Here is an 8,367-nt window from a genome sequence, read left to right as displayed (position 1 = left end):
TAGCTAAGAAAAGCACCTTAATATTTTTCAGTTTCTGGAGGAATTAAAGTATTTAGTCATGTTTAACAGTCTTGTTGTGTTCATCAAACCATTCTAATAAGTAATAAAAACTGCTACAGAAAGCAAAGTGTTTGACCTATTTACAAACATTAACTACAGCTCCTATCAAGATGGGCAACAGAAAGTAAACCAAGCAGTGCAGACGTACTCCTGTGCTGTTTGGCTAACTTTCTGAAGTGATGTAAGCATCCAGTGGACTTTGTCCGTATTTGTGACTGAATAGTTCAATTCAGTGTAGATCTGCTGAGTTTTGTGATCATGCACCAAGCACAAATTCTACCTATACATATCTAAAATACACATCCAAATCACTGGAAGAGATGAGGAAAATAAAGAAAGGTGAATGAAAGCAAAGATCATTGACATGTTTTGCAAACTAGCTTTTCAGCACCTGAAGAAAAATAATACACATGACTTTGTAGGCTATTTACTGACCTGTAGGCAGGTCAGCTTCCCAGGTAAGCTGTATCTGCCAGGCTGCTTTTCAAAATACTGTCAGCCAGGGAATTACTATTGCAAAGCCCCTTGTTCTGCATGCTGGAGCCTTTGCACTCTCATCATTTGTGAGAATTAGTTTTGCTTGCATTTGTGCCTGGGAAGCTAATGAATTTAGGAAGTGCAGAGATGACATGCTGGATAAGTAGAATACCACCACACATAAATATGTTCCTGTACCTTAATGAAGGAACAGAAGTATCAAGGGAAAAATCACTAAGATTAGAAAGCCATTAGAGTGGGGAATTATTAAAAGCACAGAGTGCAAAGAAGTCTTAGTGTTCTCCTATATGACAATATACAAGTAATTGAATTGGTCAGAGAAGGGACTGAAACTAAACTTCTCCCCCAAAAAGTATATTTTTTGGAATGATTTTAAATGACAAATAGTGGAGAAAAGTAGTATTTCTGAACATCACAGAATACAAGAACTGACTGCTTTCTACCAAATTGCATGAAAATAGCAGAACAGTGTTTCTCAGGATTTCTTAATGCAATCCTAATATTTGTAGCTAACTGTTAATGACTCTGCTAGTGACTGATCTTAGGCGGCTTTTCTAGGAAGTTAATGTGATTTGAATCATGAGTTTTATGCAGGAAGATTTTGGTTTTAGAAACAAATATATGAAAATGACTTTGTAGAAAGAACACATATGGGAAAATTAAATGTACGTCTAAAAGAGTACAGTTTTTTTAAAAGGCCATAGTATTAGGTCTTTCATAAATGTTTTCATTTTCATGAATGCTGAATTTGATGTCAGAAAATTTCAAGGCATTGAAATTATCGCTTTGAAAACTTAGTGAGTTATTTCACTGTTTCACAGTAGGTCCTTAGTGCACAGATATCAGTTACTTATTTTATTGAACAAGCATTTTGTGCAACATGTTCAGTACCGGAGCAGGGAAGAATCTTTCTTCAACAGAAAATAGGGCTTACTGCCCTCGTGTGGCTATTGATAATTGTAATAATAATAAAGCCTTGGAAAATTTATTTTCCAGGATTTAATCCAACATAACTACTAGAAACAGGCATTCACAAAGCACAGATTTCACGTTTTTCTCATTGTGAAACTTCCTGAGCTTGCCTTTGAAGCAGCTGTGACTTGTCATACCCTAGCTCTTGACTAGATGACCCAGCAATTTTATATTGTCTATTTCTATGCTCTTCTAAATCTGAGGTGGTACTTTAGCTCCTCTTTAGAGAGGAAGCAAATTGTGGAATCATTTTTTTTTTCATCCAATGTTTTCTCTGACTAATCTTTTGTTATTTCTTAATTTGCTCAGAACTACTTGTAGGAAGGTCAGTGTTCCTAAAAAGACCAGCTTTAAATTTATTTAAATAGTTTTTGATTATTGTATTTGAGAAACTAGCTAAATGCAGAGATCTTCTCTCATCCTTATTCACAAGGTACTTCTCTTAGGCCCTTTGAAAGTTTAAGGCTTTTGTTTGTTTGTATTTATTTTTGTACAAACTCCTACAGATTGCAGGTTCCCCACAGATATCTGCAGTTATCACTGCCCATTCTCCCCAGCCCCACCCCAGGATTTGGGCTGGACATGCCTTCCAAAGTGAAAAATTTGTGGTTCTGCTGAACTTCCTGTGAAAGTATCTGAAATACATGAATATATATGCAGATGTGATTGGAATATTTGGAGATTTGGTAACATCTCTCACCTCTTTCATTTCTAGGCTTTGTAGAGGGGCTCCTGGCCACATCCATCACTACTTTTCAACGGCTATGCCAATAATGAAACACAGATGAGCTTGCACAATCTCTGTTTTTTAGGGTGCATACTTTCACGATCCTCCTCTGATGGAGTGGTTATACTGAGAACACTGTCAGCCCTGTGAATTTATGATTGGCTTTCCCACATTGTACCTACAGCCTCCGAGTGAAAATATCAACCTGTAGTGTAATGAGATGCCAGTATTGCATCTCATTGCAATGAGCAAGGCTGTTCTTGCCTGGAATTATGCATGTAGGGTGCTGTCAGTTGTCCACCCTCCTTAGCTGAAGGAGGGATGTTAATTAATGCATGTGGCCTGTGCAGGTGTGGTACGCATAAGGCAGTATAAGAATAGGGTAAATAGTAAGTATAGGGCTGCACGACCTGATTTTACTGAGTAAAATTAGGTATGTTTCCCATTCCTGCTCCTCCCTACCAGACTTGGTTGCTGCAGTCAAGAGTTGGTGGATACCTTTGAGTCTGACCTTGAAAGCAAATGGCAGGAACAAATAGAGGGAGGAAGTCTTTTTCAAATACCCTGTCCTTTTGAAAAAGGACACAGGCACAAAAACACTTCATATCCTTGCCCAGAATGGACTCCTGAACTGGACAAGACATATGGTTCAAGGTTTAGCAATGTATTTATCTCTCCCTCTGTAAATACTGGTGCTAGGACACTATCACCTTTTCTGGTGTTTACACTCCAGACTTCTGACAGAGGGGGTGGGCAAGTGTGGCTCAATCACATCTTGTTCAGCAGAATCCCACCAAATACCATCCATTGACATGGCAGAAGTGGTTTTGATACCTGCTGAAGTGGACCCAAGGGAATGGCTTGAAGCTGCGACAAGGGAGGTTCAGGCTGGATATCAGGAAAAGGTTCTTCACCAAGAGGTTGGTCGAGCACTGGAACAGGCTCCCCAGGGAAGCTGTGGAAGCCCCATCCCTGGAAGTGTTTAAGGCCAGGTTGGATGAGGCCCTGGGCAACCTGATCTAGTGGGTGGCAATCCTGCCCACGGCAGGGGGTTGGAACCAGATGATCTTGGAGGTCCCTTCCAACCAAAGCCATTCTGTGGTTCTATGTACACCCACACTGGAAGACTTCTAATTTAGCCTACTGGGCTCCTGACTCCTATAGCTGATTGCCTTGCGTATCAGAAGTAGCTCATTCAAACCCATCCATGTTCCTCTAAATTACAACTGTAGTGCATGCACAGCGGCATTTCATTAAAATTACTAGTTGTCCTTATTACACCTGCACCCTTATTACACCTGTCCTTATTACACCTGCACCCTGGTTACATTTAAATGTCCTGTCTGACTTCTGGGGCAGGACCCTGCCATTTGTAATGATGGATTCTTATCAAGAACAAAGGCAAAGTCAGTAGAAGATCCTTACTCTTCTCAATCCAAAGAGAGGTCGGTTCTGTGAGATGTTGAATCCCTGGCTCCTATCTAACAAGGCACTTAAACCACTTACATGTGCATTAAGTGACAGTGTTCATGTGCTTAAAGATGAACATACATTTTGATGGCGGCTGGAGAGGATGCCAAGAATAATCTGTAACACCCAGAGAAGCATTAATACAACATACTGTATCTAAACTCCTAACTTTTAAGATTTTCAGACCTTCCATCCAAATGACGGTTTCCAAATTTATCAATGTGAAAACAGATCACTTAACCAGTAGTAGTAGTTTTTATATTAAAATTTGCTTCTAGGTTTTGCAGCCTACTGTGCTCCACAGCCACAAAGAATGTGATCTAGGGTTCAATCTCCAAGACCACCTAAGCAGGAGCGGCAAATAAGATAGAAAGGTCCAAGAATGTGTATTTTTGGTGCATGTTTAGTATTTGAAATACCCTTCTCTCATAGATGCTGCCACCAGATACTTCTCAAAATTCACTGTTGTAGTTTAACACTGGCAAGCAGCTAAGTATCCCAAAGCCACTCGCTCACTCTCCCCAGGTGGGATGAGTGAGAGAATCAGAAAGGTGTAAGTGTGTTAACTCGTTAGCTCTAGCCTGGTCAAGCCCATGACAATCCTCTCCACAAATATATGTATTATTAAGGTATGGGGATAAGAAGTAACACTGTGTAAGTTACAGAACAGATTGCTGAACAACCCATAGTCAGCACCAAAGGCACAAAATTGTGCAAGAATCTCTTGTAAACTAAGGTGTGCTTATGGACTACAGGTGGTAGTTAGTAGCACATCTACTTATTGGAAGTACTTAAGTGTTCCCAGAAATATTTAGTTTACTTTAACTAAACTCAGTTGACTGTAAAAGAAAAATACAACAGTTTAAAGACAAAACAAGCTTTAGAAAAGAGAAGAGCAAGACTGGCATGTGAATCAAATTGCTAGAGCCAACTTGTGCAGCAGTCTCAAGCTGCATGCCCAGCTTGTCCTCACAAGAAGCCCAAACACCCAGTGCTTTCTATTCAAAAGTCTTGTCCTAGAAAATGCTGAGCAAGGATCATGGGCCAAACAAACATAGACTTGGAGGCCTTTGGGCCACTCAGAAACACACTCAGAGGCCCCTGGGACACAAAGGACCATAGAGGTCCCAGAGGCTACCCAGGAAGACACTTGGAGGTCCCCAAGCCACACATGAAGGAACTCAGGCTGCTGGCAAGCAAAGAATAGCACTTGGAGGTTCTTGACAGGCACCAGGAGACGTGTGGAGGCCACAGGACCTCACTGAGATGTACAAAACAACCGCTGGGCCACACAGAAAAGGCCAAGGAGGCTCATGGGTCTCACTGAAAGGTATTTGAACGCTCCAGGACCACAAATAATGTAGCATCAAGGACTAAACGATTAAGAGAAATTTCCTTGAACAACCCTTAGACTGCAAAGTAAGGCACTTGGAGTCCTCACAGATGCACCAAAACACACTTGGAGGCCCTAAGGCAGCACAGAAAGGCACAAGGAGCCCTGGAGGCCTCACTGGAAGGCCTATGAAGTCTCTGGACTGCACAGAAAAGCACTTGAAGGCACACAGCAACATGCCCAGCCCTGTGTGAGAGGCACGTCCGTGGAAACATCATCCTCTGCAGTGTGCTCAGAGCAGCTGCAGGGCCTGGGCATATTGATACTCTACACACCAGCCTCCTCAGCACTGCTGTGTGGGCAAGGAGACAGGAGCTTGGACACCTCACCCACAGCAGCGTACACATGCCCTTCCATTCAGCAGCGTAACCTGACAGATCCCAACTCCAGCTTTCTTTCAGTGCCTTCTGATGAGTGCAATGGCCCTCTGAGTGCCTTTTGGTGTGCTTTTGTTTGGATGAAAAAGACCTGGAAGTGCATTTGGTATTTATTCCTTAGGTGCCAAACCCCATTCTTGACAATTATCCTAACTTTCCCTGACCCTAAAATTTACCCTAACCCAAAACACTAACCTTAACACTAAACACTAACCCTAAACCAAAATCAGGTGCCTTAGCATGCTAAACCCTAGCCCTGTCATTAATCATAACCCTAACTCCAGCCCTAATCCTAAATGAGGCTCAAATAGCCAACTACTTCTAAACCCCTAACCTAGTTCTAATCCAGACATGTACCCACTTCTGGGAATCTTCAAGTGCCATTTGATGAGCACAGTGGCCCTCTGAGTACTGTCTGGTGTGCTTCATACGAAGCTGAGAGAGCACTGAAGTGCAACAGGAGAATCTGTGTTCATTTTGGCTCTCTGTTTTTGTCAAAGTGAGCCCTCTGGTGGACACCAGAAGCCTTGGAGAGATTTTGACGTGCAGCAGAAGTGACTTTAAGGGCATACCAGAACTTTGAATGCAGTTTGGATACCAGCAGGGGCCTCTCTTTTTCTTTTGTTGGAAGAAGTGCCTTTGGTAAACCCCAGGTGCCTCAGAGTACTAATCCCTACTCCTACTATTTATCCTAACCCTAAAAATAGCTGAATTACTAAATGAAACCCTTAATATCTAAACCCCTAACCTAAACCTTACTGTGTCCAAGAAGCTGACCTACTTCCAATAATTTTCAAGCGTCCTCTGATGAGCTCTGTGGACATCCAAGTGCTTTTCTATGTGCTTTACCTGAATCTGAGAGGGCTGTAAAGAGCAGCAGGGGTATCTATATCTGTTTTGATTCTTTGCTACAGACAAGTTTCTTGTGATGTGCACCTGCAGACTTGGAAGGACATTTTGTGCTCCAGAGAGGCCTATGAGTACTTGTTGATGCTCACTAGGATCTAAAGTAATGTTCTGGGCATGCCAGGAATCTAAAATTAGGTATGGGAACAGAGCCCTCTGTGTGTCTTTCATTGGAATTAAAGAGCCCAGAAATGCCTTTGGTGTTGCCCAGGTGCCTCGGACTGCAAAACCTAATCCTGACAATTATCTTAAGACCTGTGCTCCAGACAGGCCTGTTGGTGCTTTCAGGATCTCAGGTGACTTTCTGGGCATGCCAGGAATCTCCAAATACATTTAGGTATGCCAACAGGGGGTCTCTGTGTAACTTTTATTGGAAGTAAGGAATCTGGAAGTGCCTTTGATACACCCCAGGTGCCTCAGAGTACCAATATGTAGTCGTATAATTTATCCTAACTATATCCCTAACACTAATCCAAATACTATGTAAAATCTTAAACATAATTACTTCTAAACCCCTAACCTAATCCTAAAGCAGGCCACTGATCCACTTCCAGTGGATTAAGTGCCATCTGTGGCCTTCTGAGTACTTTCTGGTATGCTTCACATGAATATGAGAGGGCACTGAAGTGCAGGAGGGGCATCTGTGTACATTTCTGCCCTCCATGATGGTTTATGAGTATCTGCTCAAGTGCAGCATGGTTTTACACCTGTCTTTGGTGGGTGCCAGGCCCCTCTGAGTGCCAATGCCTCTCTCTTAACTCCAACTGTAAACACCCTATCCTAACGTGAAGCCTTCTCACTATACCCAGCGCTTACCCTGACTCACAGACTAAAAATAGTCAAGACCCAGTGTTCTGTGAGGGCCTTCTGTGCAGTACTATGGCCCTCTGAATACCTTTGGTGCACTCCAGTCCCATCTTAATGTGTACTTGTAACTCTAACCCAAATTCAAAACTCAGTCATAACCCATACCCTAACCTTAATCCTAAACCAAACACTATCCCCAATCCTATTCCCTACCCTAAATCTTAACCCCTTATCCTAACCTTAACCACCGTTCTAATCCTACCAACAGCCCTAACACTAACCCACTTGCAGTTGTTCACAAGTTCCTTCAGACATTCTCCATGACCTTGTGAGTAATTTGTTCTGCAGAAGGTTCAAGATTTGTTTGAAGTGCAAGAAAATTATAGAATCACAGAATGTCTAAAGCTGGAAGGGACTCACAAGTATCATCAAGTCTAACATCTGGCTCCACACAGGCCAACCCAAAAATCAAACCATATATTTGATAAAGTTGTCTGAATGCTTTTTGATCTCTGTCAGGCTTGCTGCCATGACCACTTCCCTGAGGAGCCTGTTCCAGTGCCTCTGTTCACCCTCTGTGAAGAACGTTTTCCTTATATCCAATCTGACCCTCCCCTGTCCCAGCTCCATGCCATTCCCTCGGGTCCTGTCGCTGTCCCCAGTGAGCAGAGCTCAGCGCCTGCCCCTCCGCTCCCCTCGTGAGGGAGCTGCAGGCCACCATGAGGCCTCCCCTCAGCCCACTCTGGGCTGAACAATCTAAGCAGGACGTCTCTGGCCCTGCTGCTGCCTACTAGGAGCCCTCACCCCTCTGCTACTTGGGGCCCTAAGACAAACAGCTTTATCTATACAGGGAGCCCAAGTAGCTGCTTCCCTCCAGCCAGCGACACCTGTATTCTTTCCATCCCTCAGCAATGTCACTGCTGCCTCTTCATCCTTTGGCCACTTCCACTCCTCAGGCATTTTCTACTGCTTTTTTTGCAGCTCTTCTGGCCCTGCCTGACCAGTACCACCAGCCCGTGCTGGTAGCCTGTCCCTGAGGGTGCAGGTAAAGCAGAGACCCAGAGTCCTCTGTGAAGTTTTCAGTTTACCCCAGATATATTTTTGCCTTTTGTTATCCTCTACAGCTCTTTGAGACTCTGGAGCCATCTGCAGGTTGC

The sequence above is a fragment of the Oxyura jamaicensis genome, chromosome 5 (genome assembly GCF_011077185.1).
Source record: "Oxyura jamaicensis isolate SHBP4307 breed ruddy duck chromosome 5, BPBGC_Ojam_1.0, whole genome shotgun sequence".
NCBI lineage: Eukaryota > Metazoa > Chordata > Aves > Anseriformes > Anatidae > Oxyura > Oxyura jamaicensis.
This window is presented reverse-complemented; position numbering follows the sequence as displayed.